At 44.5% G+C, this 17,927-nt stretch overlaps 1 pseudogene; it reads right to left on the bottom strand.

Annotated features, from left to right (window-relative positions):
- Positions 1–5,336: 5,336 nt before the first annotated feature.
- Positions 5,337–5,488, bottom strand: LOC143932465 (U2 spliceosomal RNA; annotated as a pseudogene).
- Between the last annotated feature and the right edge of the window lie 12,439 nt (positions 5,489–17,927).

Here is a 17,927-nt window from a genome sequence, read left to right as displayed (position 1 = left end):
CTAATAAGTAGAGGCCCCATACTCACCAATACACATTTTTTTTGATTGAAAATGTATACTTTATTTTTCAAGAAAATATACAAAAAACAAAATACTTTTAACAGGGTACATTCCACACTGTACTGCGACGCAGCGCATAAAATACACTACATAACAATACAGTTCCAAACATACAAATAAATTACATTCATTCTGCGGTATGATGCCTGATGTGTTGTGCAGAGTAATAATACCCCGAAACATCACTTCATGCATGACGCCGCATTACCCTGAAAGCATTACCAAAAACCATTACCAAATACATGTCAAGTCATACAGTCTTAGTCAAAGTCAAAATCAGAATGGCATTTCAATGAGCAACAGGTGTGATGGGGGGGGGGTTGGAGAAGGTGGGGAGGGGAGGGAGAAAGAGTTCACAGGCCCGAAGCTTTATTGAACTGCCAAAAAGGGTACATAGTGGTGGGGGAGGGGGGGGAGGGGAAATCTTCAGACCTCCTCTTCCTCCATGTTGTCCATCAGGTGATAGTCTCTGAGCAGACTGTGAATCAGTCTGCGGCAGTCCTGGATGGACATCCTCTCCCTCTGGTGGATGAGGCGCTTTCTGGCGCACCAAACAGCGTCCTTAAAACAACACAGCACCCGCCAGGCACTTTCAATGTCCTCTTGTGAATGAGTCCCACAAAAGAGTCAGTTTAACACACCAAAGTGTGTTATAGCAGTCTGTGGAACAAAGTCTTTGAGATCAGATTCCAGAGCCCTCAACAGGCCCTGTGCAAAGGGACACTCCCAGAAAACATGCAGAGCAGTTTCCTCCTGGATGATGCAAAAGGGGCAGTGTCTGTATCTGCACAGATTTCTGGCATGCATGAATGTCCTGAGTGGCAACCCCCCTTGGATTGCCATCCATGCCAGATCTTTGTGCCTGTTGGTAAGTCTCTTTGAAGAAACATTCCTCCAGACCACTTTGCAAGTGGCTGAAGGGAGGCCTGGAACAGTCTCAGCAATGTCCGATGCTCTGATCAACTTGTGGATAGTTTTTGGCTTCCACAAGTCGGGCTTCACTCCATGTAGCCCCTGCTCCTTAATAAACTTGAAAGTATCCAAGTAATACCAAGGAGTGTCCCAGTTGTAGGGGATGGAGCTGTCCCATTTGTCCCATCCAAGGGACCTCCAGAGAGGCAGGAGGAAAAAACGGGACATGGAGTTACCGCCAGAGTCTACAGTTCTGTCCACCAAAGTTCTGCGGATGCAGTTACAGGCAAAGAAGACCCTCAGTAGAGTGGCGATGTCGGGCACGCCCTTACCGCCCTTGAGGGGTTCCTTGAACATAACCGCCCGCTTTACTCTGTCCATTTTGGAGCTCCAGATGAAGTGAAACACTGCCCTGGTGATGGCCTTGCAGGTGTTAACCCGGGGGGGCCAGGCCTGGGCGAGGTACTGCAACACAGGGAGAATCTCGCTGCGGAGTACCAGTGTTTTACCTTCGATGGTGAGTTCTCGGAGGCTCCAAAGTCCAAACTTCTGTCGCATCTTTGCCAGTCGTTCTTCCCAGGACTTCAGGGCTGCGCCCTCTGCTCCAAACCAGACCCCAAGGATTTTGATGAAGTCTGCTTTGACGCTGAAGGGCATAGGTGCAGAAGAAGGCAGGAACCACTTTCCGAAGAGCATGACTTCCGACTTCCCGCAGTTGACTTTTGCCCCTGAAGCTTGGCCGAAGTCCTCACACGTCTGGGCGAGTGTGTCGATGGAGTGCCGGTCGGCACAGAACACCGTCACATCATCCATGTAGAGCGAGCACTTGACCTCCCGTCTGTCTGGTCCTGGTGCGGTGATCCCTCTGATCTCTGGGTTCCGTCTGATGCTTCGGGCGAAGAGCTCTATACAACAGACAAAAAGCAGAGGTGAGAGAGGGCAGCCTTGTCTGACCCCAGACAACACTGGAAAGGGGTCAGTTTTCCAACCGTTTACCAACACCACACTACAAATTTCATTGTACATTACATTTACATATTAACAGAACATTTCCCCAAGACCAAACCTGCGCAGAGCGCTGCACATAAACTCATGGGAGACACGGTCAAAGGCCTTCTCCTGGTCAAGGCTGACCAGGGCCGCGTGCACACGGCGGCCATGAATGTACTGGACCGTGTCCCGGACAAGCGCGAGGCTGTCCGCAATCCTGCGACCAGGAATGCCACAAGTCTGATCCGGGTGGATGATCTGTCCGATGACAGATTTCAGCCTGTTGGCCAAAACCTTGGCGAGGATTTTGTAGTCCACGTTCAGAAGAGAGATCGGACGCCAGTTTTTCAGGTCCGATCTCTCCCCCTTGCGCTTATACAAAATCGTGATCATCCCCTCCTTTAGGGTCGGAGGCATTCTGCCCTCCACCACCATCTCCTCGTACAGCTCGAGCAGGTCCGGGCCTACGAGATCCCACAGCGTTACATAAAGTTCAACTGGGAGACCATCGCAGCCCGGGGTCCTGCCTTGCCTAAAGGATTTAGCGGCAGAGTGCAGCTCCTCCAACACCAAGGGGGCGTTGACGTCCGACGAACCTGCAGGATCAATTTGGTTAGAGATACCTGACAGGAACCTGTCGGCTGCCTGTGAATCTGTTGTTTTCGGGGAGTAGAGGTTGGTGTAGTAGTCGCTGACCACTTGCATCACAGCCTCCTTTCCCTTCTGGAGTGTTCCGGTCTCGTCACGCAGCTCAGACAAGGGTGTGTGTCCTGAGTGGAGTTTCCTGAAAAAGAAAGAATTACACTTCTCACCTTTCTCAAGGTTCTCCACCTTGGCACGGAAGACAATGTGCCTGGATTCTTCCTCAAAGTGCCCTTTCAGGCTCTTCTTGGTGTCCTCCAGGTCCTGCCTAACGTCCCAGCCACAGTGGTGAAGGTCCTGCAAAGCCCTCGCCCAGGTCACCCCGAAAGTGAATAGCCCTGTGGTCAGAGAAAAAGCAGGGGATCATGGAGAAATCGCGATGCTTGACTGCTCTTGAAGTGAGCACGAAGTCGATCCTGGAACGCACTGATCCGTCGGGACGGCACCATGAGTAGTTCACGGTACCTCTCCCTATGGATCCCACGGCGTCCTGCAGGGAAGCCTCCGAGATCATCTCCTTGAGCAGCCTGGATGTAGCATCAAGTTTTGCGTACATGCTGGAGCTGCGCCCATCCTCCTCTATCGGACAGTTAAAATCACCGCCGATTACTACTGCCCTGGTGGTGACGAGTTGGGTCCGCAGGGTCTGGAAAAGTTCCAGCCGCTCATTCTTATCTGGGGGGGCGTACACGTTGATGAGCCTAATTGGCTCTCCCACCCATGAGCCGTCTATGACCAGAAGGCGGCCACAGACTAGCTCATGGATGGAGTCAACCGCGAAGCGCCCACCCCTGACAAGAATGGCTACACCTGCAGACTTACAATCGCCACCCCCGGACCAGTAGGAGGGACCGAGGGTCCACTGGGAGGTCAGATGAGTGTACCTCCTCAGAGGAGGAAGTGCGCACTCCTGGAGCATGTAGACATCACTCTGCTGTGTGGCGAGAAATGTCAGTGCCGCTTGCCTTCTAGATGTATCCTTGATACTCCTCACATTAATGGAAAAGATTGAGATCTCTGCCATAATGAAAAAGGGGTATGAGGTCTAGTCGGCAAGGGACCGAACTTACCTCCCCGGAGGGGGGTCTTCCGCTGCCTCTTCTGCTTGTCCTGTGTTCGCGGACAGGCCGAGCTCCTCAAGGACAGCATCCATCATTTTCTGGGTGATGGGGACGTGGATGTCGGAGGGGAGGTCAGGCTCAGGGATGGCCATGACCTCCTCCTCCCCCTCCACGTCCTCATCCTCCTCCCCCGCTGACTCGAGGTCCTCCACTATTGGCTCTGGTCCCTCGCTTTCGCGCTGGTCGCCAGTGGGCCTTTTAGTGGAGGAAGCGGGTTCCTCTGCTGTTGGACTCCTAGGCCTCCGTTTCCGGTTTCCTGAGAGTCCACTGGTGGGGGTGGAAGGGAGGGTGGGGAAGTCCTCCAGGGAGGACAGGTCCGGGGTCGGTGGGGGGAGGGTGGGGGGGGTCACCTCCAGCACAGAGGGGGTGGGTGGGGGTGTGCTGGAGGCAGGGGCTGGGGCAGGGGTCTGGGCTGGGGCCTGGACAGGGGTGGGGGTAGGGGTGGGGGTGGACTTACCAGTCTTCGTCCGTGGTTCTTTTTCTGGCTGCTTCTTCTTCCCGGAGCTGGGGGATGGTTTGCCCTGGATCAGGACGCCAGCATAGGACCGGGACCGCTGGGGGCAGTGTTTGAACACGTGCTCAGCCGCTCCGCAGAGGTTGCAGGCTTTGGACCTCGGACAATCCTTGGTCTCGTGGCCTGCAACCCTACAGAACCTGCAAGCAGGTTCTTTGCAGTCCTTCCCCATGTGTCCGGTGTTGCTACACCTGTTGCAGGTGAAGGGTATACCGGGGTAGAAAAGGATGCCTGCGGAGTTGCAGGGCTGCAGGTGCAGGATGTCCCCCGAAGGGTCCTTCCTGAACTTGCAGAGTACTGACCACTTACCTATCCAGAAGCCGTTGGCATCGAGGATTCGGACGGGGTCCTTCACCATGGTGCAGAACCTCTGGAGGTAAGTGGCTATATCCTTACCTGAGGTATGGGGGTTCCTCATGGCCACCGTCACCCACTTCTCGTCCCGTGTTATGGGGCAGTTCGCAGCGAACTTACGGAAGGGGGATTCAGGTCCACTCGCCTTGACCATATCCCAGTATCTTCTGCAGGCCTGGAAAGACACAAAAGTTACAAAAAATTTACCTCTTGTGACGGCCTGCACTGAAAGCGTTTCCACTTTGCTGAACCCCTGCTCCAGGATCATCTTCTTGCCGAAGATCTCCGGGGTCATGTCGGGGACCCTTCCGTCCACCTCCTTCAGTTGCAGCACGACCGTCTGCTTCATCCAGGACTCCAAGGTAGGGAGCCCGTCTGCAGGGGGGGAAGGCTTGGCTGGTCCCGGCTGGCTGGTGCTGGCCGGGGTAGAGGTGGGGGTTGGGGCAGCAACATCCCCGGGGACCTTGGTGGAGGTGGCTGGAGCGGGGTTTTTCTTGCTGGTCTTTCTCTCGCTCTTCCCCATCGTCTTGGAGAGAGAGAAGTCGCTTCAGGTGTTCTTTCGGCGGCTTCCTTCTGGATTCCTCGACATCTTCGCTCTGAAGCCTTTATAAAGGCTCTTGCATCTACTGCCCGAAGGTAGTAATGCGGAGGGGGGGAGGAGGGAAGACCGCAATCTCGTTCCTTGTGGGGGCTAAGCCTCTGGCCCAATAGCAGCAAGTAGGTGAAGCTGAATTTAATCAACGATCCTACAAGGCCGAGCAGAGGGTACCCCACAAGGACCTAATGGCTTGGATAGATACAAGTGGTTCTCAACGTCCTAGCTGTGAAGCAGAGACACCCCTAAGGGCTATAGTCGATACTACACTTGATCTTAGCCAAAAGGCCGAGAAGCGATCACCAATACACATAGCCGAGCCAACAAATGTGAAGCCTTCAGACAGTGGCAGCAAATGTATCGCCAGGGAGCTGAGGAGGCAGAGCCAGAAGAAACCCCACACAGGGCAGATTGGAGGGAAAGCATCGCATGGATGGGAAATGTGTATCCCTATTGGTCTCACTATGTCCATGGTAAGTGTTGACTGTAAACAAAAAAGTGTGTATCAGATAATCTGGAGTAGTAGGTAAAATATAAGAGTAGTAACATGGACAATTCTATATACAATATATAAGACTAGAGCCTCTTATCACGGTTGCATTGTCATATCTTCTCTCACCATGGTACTCATTATCATATCTCCTTAATTTTCTCCCATCTTTGTTTGCATTATTATATCGCCTTCTTTCATGGTTTCATTATCTTGTCTCTTTCCACCATCTTATCCCCTTCTATCACAGTTCTCATTATTTTATCCCCTCCTATCAAAGCTCTCATTTTATCTCCTCCAATCACAGTTCATATTATTTTATTTCCTCATATAACAATTTTCATTATCTTAGCTCTCTCCTCCTATTACAGTTCTCGTTATTGTATCCCCTCCTATCATAGTTCTAATTTTATCTCCTCCAATCACAGTTCTTATTATCTTATCTCCTCCTATCACAATTCTCATTATCTTATCTTATCTCCTCCTATCACAGTTCCCATTATCTTATTGCCGCCTATCAAAGTTCTCATTATCTTATCTTCTCCTATCACAGTTCTTATTATCTTATCCCCTCCAATCACAATTGCCATTTTCTTATCTTCTCCTATCAGTTCCATTATCTTACCTTCTCCTATCACAGTTCAATTATCGTATCTCCTCCAGTCACAGTTCTTATTATCTTACCTCTTTCAATCACAGTTCTCATTATCTTATCTCCTCCTATCACAGTTCCATTATCGTATCTCCTCCAGTCACAGTTCTTATTGTCTTATCTCCTCCTATCACAGTTCTCATTATCTTATCTCCTCCTATCATAGTTCTCATTATCTTATCTCCTCCTATCACAGTTCCATTATCGTATATCCTCTTATCACAGTTCTCATTATCTTATCTCCTCCTATCACAATCCTCATTGTCTTATCTCCTCCTATCACAGTTCCATTATCGTATCTCCTCCAGTCACAGTTCTTATTGTCTTATCTCCTCCTACCACAGTTCTCATTATCTTATCTCCTCCTATCACAGTTCTCATTATCTTATCCCCTCCAATCACAGTTCTCATTATCTTATCCCCTCCAATCACAGTTCTCATTATCTTATCTCCTCCTATCACAGTTCTCATTATCTTATCCCCTTCAATCACAGTTCTCATTATCTTATCTCCTCCTATCACAGTTCTTATTATCTTATCTCCTCCTATCACAGTTCTCATCGTCTTATCTCCTCCCACACAGTTCTCATTATCTTATCTTCTCCTATCACAATTCTTATTATCGTATCTCCTCCTATCACAGTTCTCATTATCTTATCTCCTCCTATCACAATTCTCATTGTCTTATCTCCTCCTATCACAGTTCTCATTATCTTATCCCCTCCAATCACAGTTCTCATTATCTTATCCCCTCCAATCACAGTTCTCATTATCTTATCTCCTCCTATCACAGTTCTCATTATCTTATCCCCTCCAATCACAGTTCTCATTATCTTATCTCCTCCTATCACAGTTCTTATTATCTTATCTCCTCCTATCACAGTTCTCATCGTCTTATCTCCTCCCACACAGTTCTCATTATCTTATCTTCTCCTATCACAATTCTTATTATCTTATCTCCTCCTATCACAGTTCTCATTATCTTATCTTCTGCTATCACAATTCTTATTATCTTATCTCCTCCTATCACAATTCTCATTATCTTATCTCCTCCTATCACAGTTCAATTATCGTATCTCCTCCAGACACAGTACTTATTGTCTTATCTCCTCCTATCACAGATCTCATTATCGTATCTCCTCCTATCACAGTTCTCATTATCGTATCTCCTCCTATCACAATTCTCATTGTCTTATCTCCTCCTAGCACAGTTCTCATTATCTTATCCCCTCCAATCACAGTTCTCATTATCTTATCTCCTCCAATCACAGTTCTCATTATCTTATCTCCTCCTATCACAGTTCTCATTATCTTATCCCCTCCAATCACAGTTCTCATTATCTTATCCCCTCCAATCACAGTTCTCATTATCTTATCTCCTCCTATCAGAGTTCTTATTATCTTATGTCCTCCAATCAAAGTTCTCATTATCTTATCTCCTTCTATCACAGTTCCATTATCTTATCTTCTCCTATCACAGTTCTCATTATCTTATCTCCTCCTATCACAGTTCCATTATCGTATCTCCTCCTATCACAGTTCTCACTATCTTATCTCCTCCTATCACAGTTCTCATTATCTTATCCCCTCCAATCACAGTTCTCATTATCTTATCTCCTCCAATCACAGTTCTCATTATCTTATCTCCTCCTATCACAGTTCTTATTATCTTATCTCCTCCCAGACAGTTCTCATTATCTTATCTTCTCCTATCACAATTCTTATTATCTTATCTCCTCCTATCACAGTTCAATTATTGTATCTCCTCCAGTCATAGTTCTTATTATCTTATCTCCTCCAATCACAGTTCTCATTATCTTATCTCCTCCTATCACAGTTCCATTATCGTATCTCCTCCAGACACAGTTCTTATTGTCTTATCTCCTCCTATCACAGTTCTCATTATCGTATCTCCTCCTATTACAGTTCCCATTATCTTATCTCCTCCTATCACAGTTCCATTATCTTATCTCCTTCTGTCACAATTCTCATTATCGTATCTCCTCCTATCACAATTCTCATTGTCTTATCTCCTCCTATCACAGTTCTCACTATCTTATCCCCTCCAATCACAGCTCTCATGATCTTATCTCCTCCAATCACAGTTCTCATTATCTTATCTCCTCCTATCACAGTTCTCATTATCGTATCTCCTCCTATCACAATTCTCATTGTCTTATCTCCTCCTATTACAGTTCTCATTATCTTATCCCCTCCAATCACAGTTCTCATTATCTTATCCCCTCCAATCACAGTTCTCATTATCTTATCTCCTCCTATCACAGTTCTCATTATCGTATCTCCTCCTATCACAATTCTCATTGTCTTATCTCCTCCTATTACAGTTCTCATTATCTTATCCCCTCCAATCACAGTTCTCATTATCTTATCCCCTCCAATCACAGTTCTCATTATCTTATCTCCTCCTATCACAGTTCTCATTATCTTATCCCCTCCAATCACAGTTCTCATTATCTTATCTCCTCCTATCACAGTTCTCATTATCGTATCTCCTCCTATCACAATTCTCATTGTCTTATCTCCTCCTATTACAGTTCTCATTATCTTATCCCCTCCAATCACAGTTCTCATTATCTTATCCCCTCCAATCACAGTTCTCATTATCTTATCTCCTCCTATCACAGTTCTCACTATCTTATCTCCTCCTATCATAGTTCTCATTATCGTATCTCCTCCTATCACAGTTCTCATTATCGTATCTCCTCCTATCACAGTTCTCATTATCGTATATCCTCCTATCACAATTCTCATTGTCTTATCTACTCCTAGCACAGTTCTCATTATCTTATCCCCTCCAATCACAGTTCTCATTATCTTATCTCCTCCAATCACAGTTCTCATTATCTTATCTCCTCCTATCACAGTTCTGATTATCTTATCCCCTACAATCACAGTTCTCATTATCTTATCTCCTCCAATCACAGTTCTCATTATCTTATCCCCTCCAATCACAGTTCTCATTATCTTATCTCCTCCTATCACAGTTCTTATTATCTTATGTCCTCCAATCACAGTTCTCATTATCTTATCTCCTTCTATCACAGTTCCATTGTCTTATCTTCTTCTATCACAGTTCTCATTATCTTATCTCCTCCTATCACAATTATCATTATCTTATCTCCTCCTATCACAGTTCCATTATCGTATCTCCTCCTATCACAGTTCTCACTATCTTATCTCCTCCTATCACAGTTCTCATTACCTCATCCCCTCCAATCACAGTTCTCATTATCTTATCTCCTCCAATCACAGTTCTCATTATCTTATCTTCTCCTATCACAATTCTTATTATCTTATCTCCTCCTATCACAGTTCAATTATTGTATCTCCTCCAGTCATTGTTCTTATTATCTTATCTCCTCCAATCACAGTTCTCATTATCTTATCTCCTCCTATCACAGTTCCATTATCGTATCTCCTCCAGACACAGTTCTTATTGTCTTATCTCCTCCTATCACAGTTCTCATTATCATATCTCCTCCTATTACAGTTTCCATTATCTTATCTCCTCCTATCACAGTTCCATTATCTTATCTCCTTCTGTCACAATTCTCATTATCGTATCTCCTCCTATCACAATTCTCATTGTCTTAGCTCCTCCTATCACAGTTCTCATGATCTTATCTCCTCCAATCTTAGTTCTCATTATCTTATCTCCTCCTATCACAGTTCTTATTATCTTATCTCCTTCTATCACACTTCTCCTTGTCTTATCTCATTCCACACAGTTCTCATTATCATATCTCCTCCTATCATAGTTCTCATTATCTTATCTCCTCCTATCACAGTTCTCATTTTCTAATCTCCTCCTATCACAGTTCCATTATCTTATCTCCTCCTATCACGGTTCCCAATATCTTATCTCCTCCTATCACGGTTCTCATTATCTTATCTCCTCCCACACTGTGTTCATTATCTTATCTCCTCCCATTACGATCCTCATTATCTTGTTATCTCCTCCTATCACAGTACAAACAAATGGCCACTGCCCCCACCTATTACTGGCCTCTGCAGCAAGGATCACATGGAAGGGTGATGCATGTCAAACAAAACCAAAGAAAAATACCAGCTCAACTTACTGACCAGTAGGGATGAGCCGAACACCCCCCGGTTCGGTTCGCACCAGAACTTGCGAACGACCCCCGCGTTCGAAACGAACGTTAGAACCCCATTGAAGTCTATGGGACTCGAACGTTCGAAATGGAAAGTGCTAATCACAGTTCTCATTATCTTATCTCCTCCTATCACAGTTCTCATTATCGTATCTCCTCCTATCACAATTCTCATTGTCTTATCTCCTCCTATTACAGTTCTCATTATCTTATCCCCTCCAATCACAGTTCTCATTATCTTATCCCCTCCAATCACAGTTCTCATTATCTTATCTCCTCCTATCACAGTTCTCATTATCTTATCCCCTCCAATCACAGTTCTCATTATCTTATCTCCTCCTATCACAGTTCTCATTATCGTATCTCCTCCTATCACAATTCTCATTGTCTTATCTCCTCCTATTACAGTTCTCATTATCTTATCCCCTCCAATCACAGTTCTCATTATCTTATCCCCTCCAATCACAGTTCTCATTATCTTATCTCCTCCTATCACAGTTCTCACTATCTTATCTCCTCCTATCACAGTTCTCATTATCGTATCTCCTCCTATCACAGTTCTCATTATCGTATCTCCTCCTATCACAGTTCTCATTATCGTATATCCTCCTATCACAATTCTCATTGTCTTATCTACTCCTAGCACAGTTCTCATTATCTTATCCCCTCCAATCACAGTTCTCATTATCTTATCTCCTCCAATCACAGTTCTCATTATCTTATCTCCTCCTATCACAGTTCTGATTATCTTATCCCCTACAATCACAGTTCTCATTATCTTATCTCCTACAATCACAGTTCTCATTATCTTATCCCCTCCAATCACAGTTCTCATTATCTTATCTCCTCCTATCACAGTTCTTATTATCTTATGTCCTCCAATCACAGTTCTCACTATCTTATCTCCTTCTATCACAGTTCCATTGTCTTATCTTCTTCTATCACAGTTCTCATTATCTTATCTCCTCCTATCACAATTATCATTATCTTATCTCCTCCTATCACAGTTCCATTATCGTATCTCCTCCTATCACAGTTCTCACTATCTTATCTCCTCCTATCACAGTTCTCATTACCTCATCCCCTCCAATCACAGTTCTCATTATCTTATCTCCTCCAATCACAGTTCTCATTATCTTATCTTCTCCTATCACAATTCTTATTATCTTATCTCCTCCTATCACAGTTCAATTATTGTATCTCCTCCAGTCATTGTTCTTATTATCTTATCTCCTCCAATCACAGTTCTCATTATCTTATCTCCTCCTATCACAGTTCCATTATCGTATCTCCTCCAGACACAGTTCTTATTGTCTTATCTCCTCCTATCACAGTTCTCATTATCATATCTCCTCCTATTACAGTTTCCATTATCTTATCTCCTCCTATCACAGTTCCATTATCTTATCTCCTTCTGTCACAATTCTCATTATCGTATCTCCTTCTATCACAATTCTCATTGTCTTAGCTCCTCCTATCACAGTTCTCATGATCTTATCTCCTCCAATCTTAGTTCTCATTATCTTATCTCCTCCTATCACAGTTCTTATTATCTTATCTCCTTCTATCACACTTCTCCTTGTCTTATCTCATTCCACACAGTTCTCATTATCATATCTCCTCCTATCATAGTTCTCATTATCTTATCTCCTCCTATCACAGTTCTCATTTTCTAATCTCCTCCTATCACAGTTCCATTATCTTATCTCCTCCTATCACGGTTCCCAATATCTTATCTCCTGCTATCACGGTTCTCATTATCTTATCTCCTCCCACACTGTGTTCATTATCTTATCTCCTCCCATTACGATCCTCATTATCTTGTTATCTCCTCCTATCACAGTACAAACAAATGGCCACTGCCCCCACCTATTACTGGCCTCTGCAGCAAGGATCACATGGAAGGGTGATGCATGTCAAACAAAACCAAAGAAAAATACCAGCTCAACTTACTGACCAGTAGGGATGAGCCGAACACCCCCCGGTTCGGTTCGCACCAGAACTTGCGAACGACCCCCGCGTTCGAAACGAACGTTAGAACCCCATTGAAGTCTATGGGACTCGAACGTTCGAAATGGAAAGTGCTAATTTTAACAGCTAATATGCAAGATAGTGTCCTAAAAAGGCTTTGGGGACCTGCCTCCTGCCTCAGGGGACATGGGTCACTGCAAAAAAAAGTTTTAAAAACTGCCGTTTTGGCAGGAGCACTGATTTTAATGACGATTAAAGTGAAAAAAAAAGGTGAAATATTCCTTTAAATATGGTGCCTGGGGGGTGTCTGTAGTATGCCTGTGAAGTGCCACGTGTTTCCCGTGTTTGGAACAGTCCCTGCACAAAATGACATTAAACGGAAATAACACCATTTAAAACTGCTTGCGGTTTTAATGTTATATCTGGTTCCTGCAATATGGTTGAAAATCATTCAGAAAAATGGCATGGGTAGCCCTCCCTGCCCATTACCAGCCTATTTGGGTCTTGTACGCATATTAAGGGGAACCCCGTACCCATATTAAAAAAAGGAAATGCGTGTGGCCCCCAGGCCCTATATACTCAGAACAGCAGTATACAGGCGGTGCAAACAAGACAGGGACTGTGTAGGTTTGTTGTGTTAAGTTGAATCTGTTTGTAATTTTCAACCGGTACATTTTTAAAGTGTAGCTCCAGTCAAACAAACTATTTTTAAGCTTTTTGGAAAACATAGGGAAGGGTTATCACCCCTGTATAATTTGTTTTGTCGTCCATCTTTTTTCATCTCACTTGCTGCTGTCTCCTTGCGTTTGCAAGTAGGAGATGTTTGTAAGTTGGATGTTTGAAAGTAGGGGCCTGCCCTATATTATAGCGGTATGTACTGGGTACAGAGCACGCAGACAGCACGCACTATCTCCTAACACTACTGACTGCAAGCTCTATTATTAACCACTTGACCACTGGGCACTTAAACACCCTTAATAACCAGACCAATTTTCAGCTTTCGGTGCCCTCACATTTTGAATGACAATTACTCAGTGATGCAACACTGGACCTATAGGAAATGTTTGTCCTTTTTTTCACACAAATAGAGCTTTCTTTTGGTGGTATTTAATCACCTCTCAGTTTTTTTTTTTTTTTGTGCTATAAAAGAAAAAAGACCGAAAATTCTGCGAAAAAATGAATTTTTCTTCGTTTCTGTTATAAAATTTAGCAGATTAGTAATTTTTTCTTCATAAATTTTGGCCAAAAATTATACTACTACATATCTTTGGTAAAAATAAGTACAAATTGGTGGATATTATTTGGTCTTTGTGAAAGTTATAGAGTCCACAAGCTATGGTGCCAATATCTGAAAATTGATCACACCTGAAGTACTGACGGCCTATTTCCTTTTTTTTTTTTTTCCACAAAATTGTCATATTATCAGGTTATTTCACACACACAGCATATGCATACCAAAAGACCCTGGAGAATACAATGGTGGTCGTTGCAAATTTTTATCTCACACGGTATTTGCCCAGCAATTTTTCAAACGCGTTTTTTGGGGGGAAAAAACAGTTTTGTGCTTAAAAAACAAACAAAAAAAACAGTAAAGTTAGCCCAATGTTTGCATAAAGTGAAAGATGAAGTTATGCTGAGTAAATAGATATCAAACATGTCACTCTTCAAAATTGCACATGCCCGTGGAATGGCGCCAAATGTCGCTACTTAAAAAATCCCCATAGGCGACGCTTAAATGGTTACATGTTTTGAGTTGCAGAGGAGGTCTAGGACTAGAATTATTGCTCTTGCTCTAACGTTCTCGGCGATACCTCACATGTGTGGTTTGAACACCGTTTTCATATGTGGGCGGGGCTTGCGCATGCGTTCGCTTCTGCATGCGAGCACATGGGGACATGGGCGCTTTAAAAAAAAATTTTTTTTTTTATTGTTCATTCTACTTTATTTATTTTAGTTGGACATTTTTTTCCCCAAAAATATATTTTTGATCACTTTTATTCCTATTACAAGGAATGTAAACATCCCTTGTAATAGGAATATGGGGTGACAGGTCCTCTTTACAGTGAAATCTGGGGGTCAATATGACCCCACATCTCACCTCTAGGCTGGGAAGCCTGAAATAAAAAAAAGATTCTGGCTTTGATCGTACTGGCTAGTTGGTAGAAGCACCGGAGGGCGGTGAGGGGTGGGGGGCGTCTATGGCTGGGTATTTCAGGGTATCACCGAGTATGGCTGGGTATCTCCGAGTATGGCTGGGTATGGCAATTTATGGCAGGGTATTGCAGAGTATTGGCGGGGTATTGGCAGGGTACTACAGAGTAATAGCAGGGTACTGCAGAGTATTGGGGGGTACTCCAGAGTAATGGTAGGGTACTGCAGAGTAATGGGGGTTACTGCAGAGTAATGGGGGGTACTGCAGAGTAATGGCAGGGTACTCCAGAGTAATGGCAGGGTACTGCACTGCAGAGTAATGGCGGGGTACTGCAGAGTAATGGCGGGTACTGCAGAGTATTGGGGGGTACTGCAGAGTATTGGGGGGTACTGCAGAGTAATGGGGGGTACTGCAGAGTAATGGCAGGGTACTGCAGAGTATGCACTGGTATTGCAGAGTATTGGTAGGGAATTGAGGGGTTAAATTCGGTGAGCAGCGATGTGGGCACTGCAGATGCAGCCCACATCGCTGCTGACACCGATCTCTTTCCCCTCCGCTGTACCGATCGGTACAGAGAGGGGAGGGAGGAACCGGCGTCATAACATGACGCCGGTTTGTTTACAAGTGATCACTCCGTCATTTGACGGAGCGATCACGTGGTAAACGGCCGCTATGAGCGGCCGTTTACCGTGATCCGTGATCACAGGACCCGGCGGTCACGGATGCCCTCGAGTGCGCGCCCCAGGGGGCGCGCGAGAGCAGAATTCTGGGAGGCCGTTAATTAACGGCCTCTCAGAGTTAAACAACCGCCCTGAAGCCGTTAATCGGCAATGGGCAGTTGTTAAGTGGTTAAAGCTAGATCACTAGCTATATAGGTGAGGTGAATATAGTGGTGTATACTGCGGTCAGGGCACAGACAACAACCACTACACAGCAGCAAGATAGGAAATCAGCCAAAAACGATTGGTGTGTACTGTGTTGAAGGTACACAGAACACCCACTGCTTCAGATGCTAACACACTACACGAGGCCGCCTCAAAGGCGGCCTTATATAGTGTGGGGCGTGCACTACACAGCCTGAGCTATGATTGGCCACAGGCAGGATGCCTGTGGCCAATCATGGCTCTCCTCGCTGCTGGCGCTACGATTGGCCAAGCATGCGGGGTCACAGTGCATGCTTGGCCAATCATGAGCCAGCAATGCACTGCGCCACCGCAGTGCATTGTGGTCCGCGCGCGCCACTCGAATTTTGACGCGAACGGCCCAAACGTTCGGAATTCGCCGAACAGCCAATGTTCGAGTCGAATGTACGTTCGACTCGAACACGAAGCTCATCCCTACTGACCAGCCTGCAACCAAACAAAATATCCTGTCTAACAGTTTGTGATAAAAGCAGGGGTTACTTTGCACACATTTGAAAATACATGCATAAGCTGCAGAGCCACTTCATGGCACCACAGCATTATCTGCAGTCCTAACTCTAAAGTTTGAGAGCCTCCATAGTAGAAGCACATGCATTTAAATGTATTACGCATTAATTTGCAAATATGTGCAAACTAAACCCCTGTTTTTAATGCATATGGTTAGACAGGATAATTTGGCATTTGTTTGTACTGTTGGAATACTGGTTAGGGGACACGCTGGACACCTTTGCTGCCATTGTGCTATGTGCTGGGTGTCTAATGCATCCCTGTGCCTTTAAGGAGGGGTGGACTCCCTCCAGGCTCACCTGCCTTGGCCTATCCATTATAATGCATGTGCTTCCCCCTATCACAGTTCTCAATACTTTATCTCCTCCCATGGCAGTTCTTGATATACTTTCACTTCCCTTCACTGTTTTATTATCTTATCTTTTGCCATTTTGGTGCTCATTATTATATTTTCTCCTATCACGTGCAAATTATCCTTTTTCCTTCATTATCTGATCTACTCCTATTATGATAATAATTTTCATATCTTCTCCTACAGCAGTGCTCACCATATCTCCTCCCATCACAGTGCTCATTATCTGATCTCCCCCGATTATGGTTCTTGAAATGCTTTCACCTGCCATCACTGTTTCATTATCTTAGTCCTCCCATCATGGTACTCATTATATAATCTCCCTCCTCCCCGGTTCTCATTATACTATCTCTCACCATCTGGGTTCTCATTATATTATCTCTTCCTATCTCAGTTCTTATTATCTTATTTCTTCCCATCACAGTTCTCATTACACCATCTTTTCCCATCAGAGTTCTAATTATCTTATCTCCTCCCATCATTGTGCTCATTGTCTTATCTCTTCCCATCATTGTGCTCACTATCTTATCTTCTTCCATCATGGTAATCATTATCTTATCTCTACCCATCATTGTGCTGAACATTCCTTCTTCGATCATGGTGATCATTATCTTATCTCTTTGCATCATTGTGCTCAACATACCATTTCCCATCATGGTGATCATTATCTTATCTCTTCCCATAATTTTGCTCAACATACCTTCTCCCATCATGGTGATCATTATCTTATCTCTTCCCATAATTTTGCTCAACATACCTTCTCCCATCATGGTGATCATTATCTTATCTCTTCCCATAATTTTGCTCAACATACCTTCTCCCATCATGGTGATCATTATCTTATCTCTTCCCATAATTTTGCTCAACATTCATTCTTCCATCATGGTGATCGTTATCATATCTCTTCCCATCATTGTGCTCAACATACCTTCTCCCATCATGGTGATCATTATCTTGTCTCTTCCCATCATTGTGCTCAACATACCTTCTCCCATCATGGTGATCATTATCTTATCTCTTCTCTTCCCATCATTGTGCTCAAAATAACTTCTCCTATCATGGTAATCATTATCTTATCTCTTCCCATCATTGTGTTCAACATACCTTCACCCATCATGGTGATCGTTATCTTATGTCTTCCCATAATTGTGCTCAACATACCTTCTCACATCATGGTGATTGTTATCTTATCTCTTCCCATCATTGTGCTCAATATATTTTCTCCCATCATGGTAATCATTATCTTATCTCTTCCCATCATTGTGCTCAACATTCCTTCTCACATCATGGTGATAATAATCTTATCTCTTCCCATCATTGTGCTTAACATACCTTCTCCCATCATGGTGATCATTATCTTATTTCTTCTCTTCACATCATTGTGCTCAAAATAGCTTCTCATATCATGGTGATCATTATCTTATCTCTTCCCATCATTATGCTCAACATACCTTCTTCCATCACAGTGATCATTATCTTATCTCTTCCCATCATTGTGCTCAACATACCTTCTCCCATCATGGTGCACATTATTTTATCTCCTCCCATTAAGGTTCTCA

This window comes from Lithobates pipiens, unplaced genomic scaffold, assembly GCF_037356315.1.
Source record: "Lithobates pipiens isolate NorthernLeopardFrog02 unplaced genomic scaffold, aLitPip1_a1.2 Scaffold_25, whole genome shotgun sequence".
Taxonomy (NCBI): Eukaryota; Metazoa; Chordata; class Amphibia; order Anura; family Ranidae; genus Lithobates; species Lithobates pipiens.
This window is presented reverse-complemented; position numbering and strand designations above follow the sequence as displayed.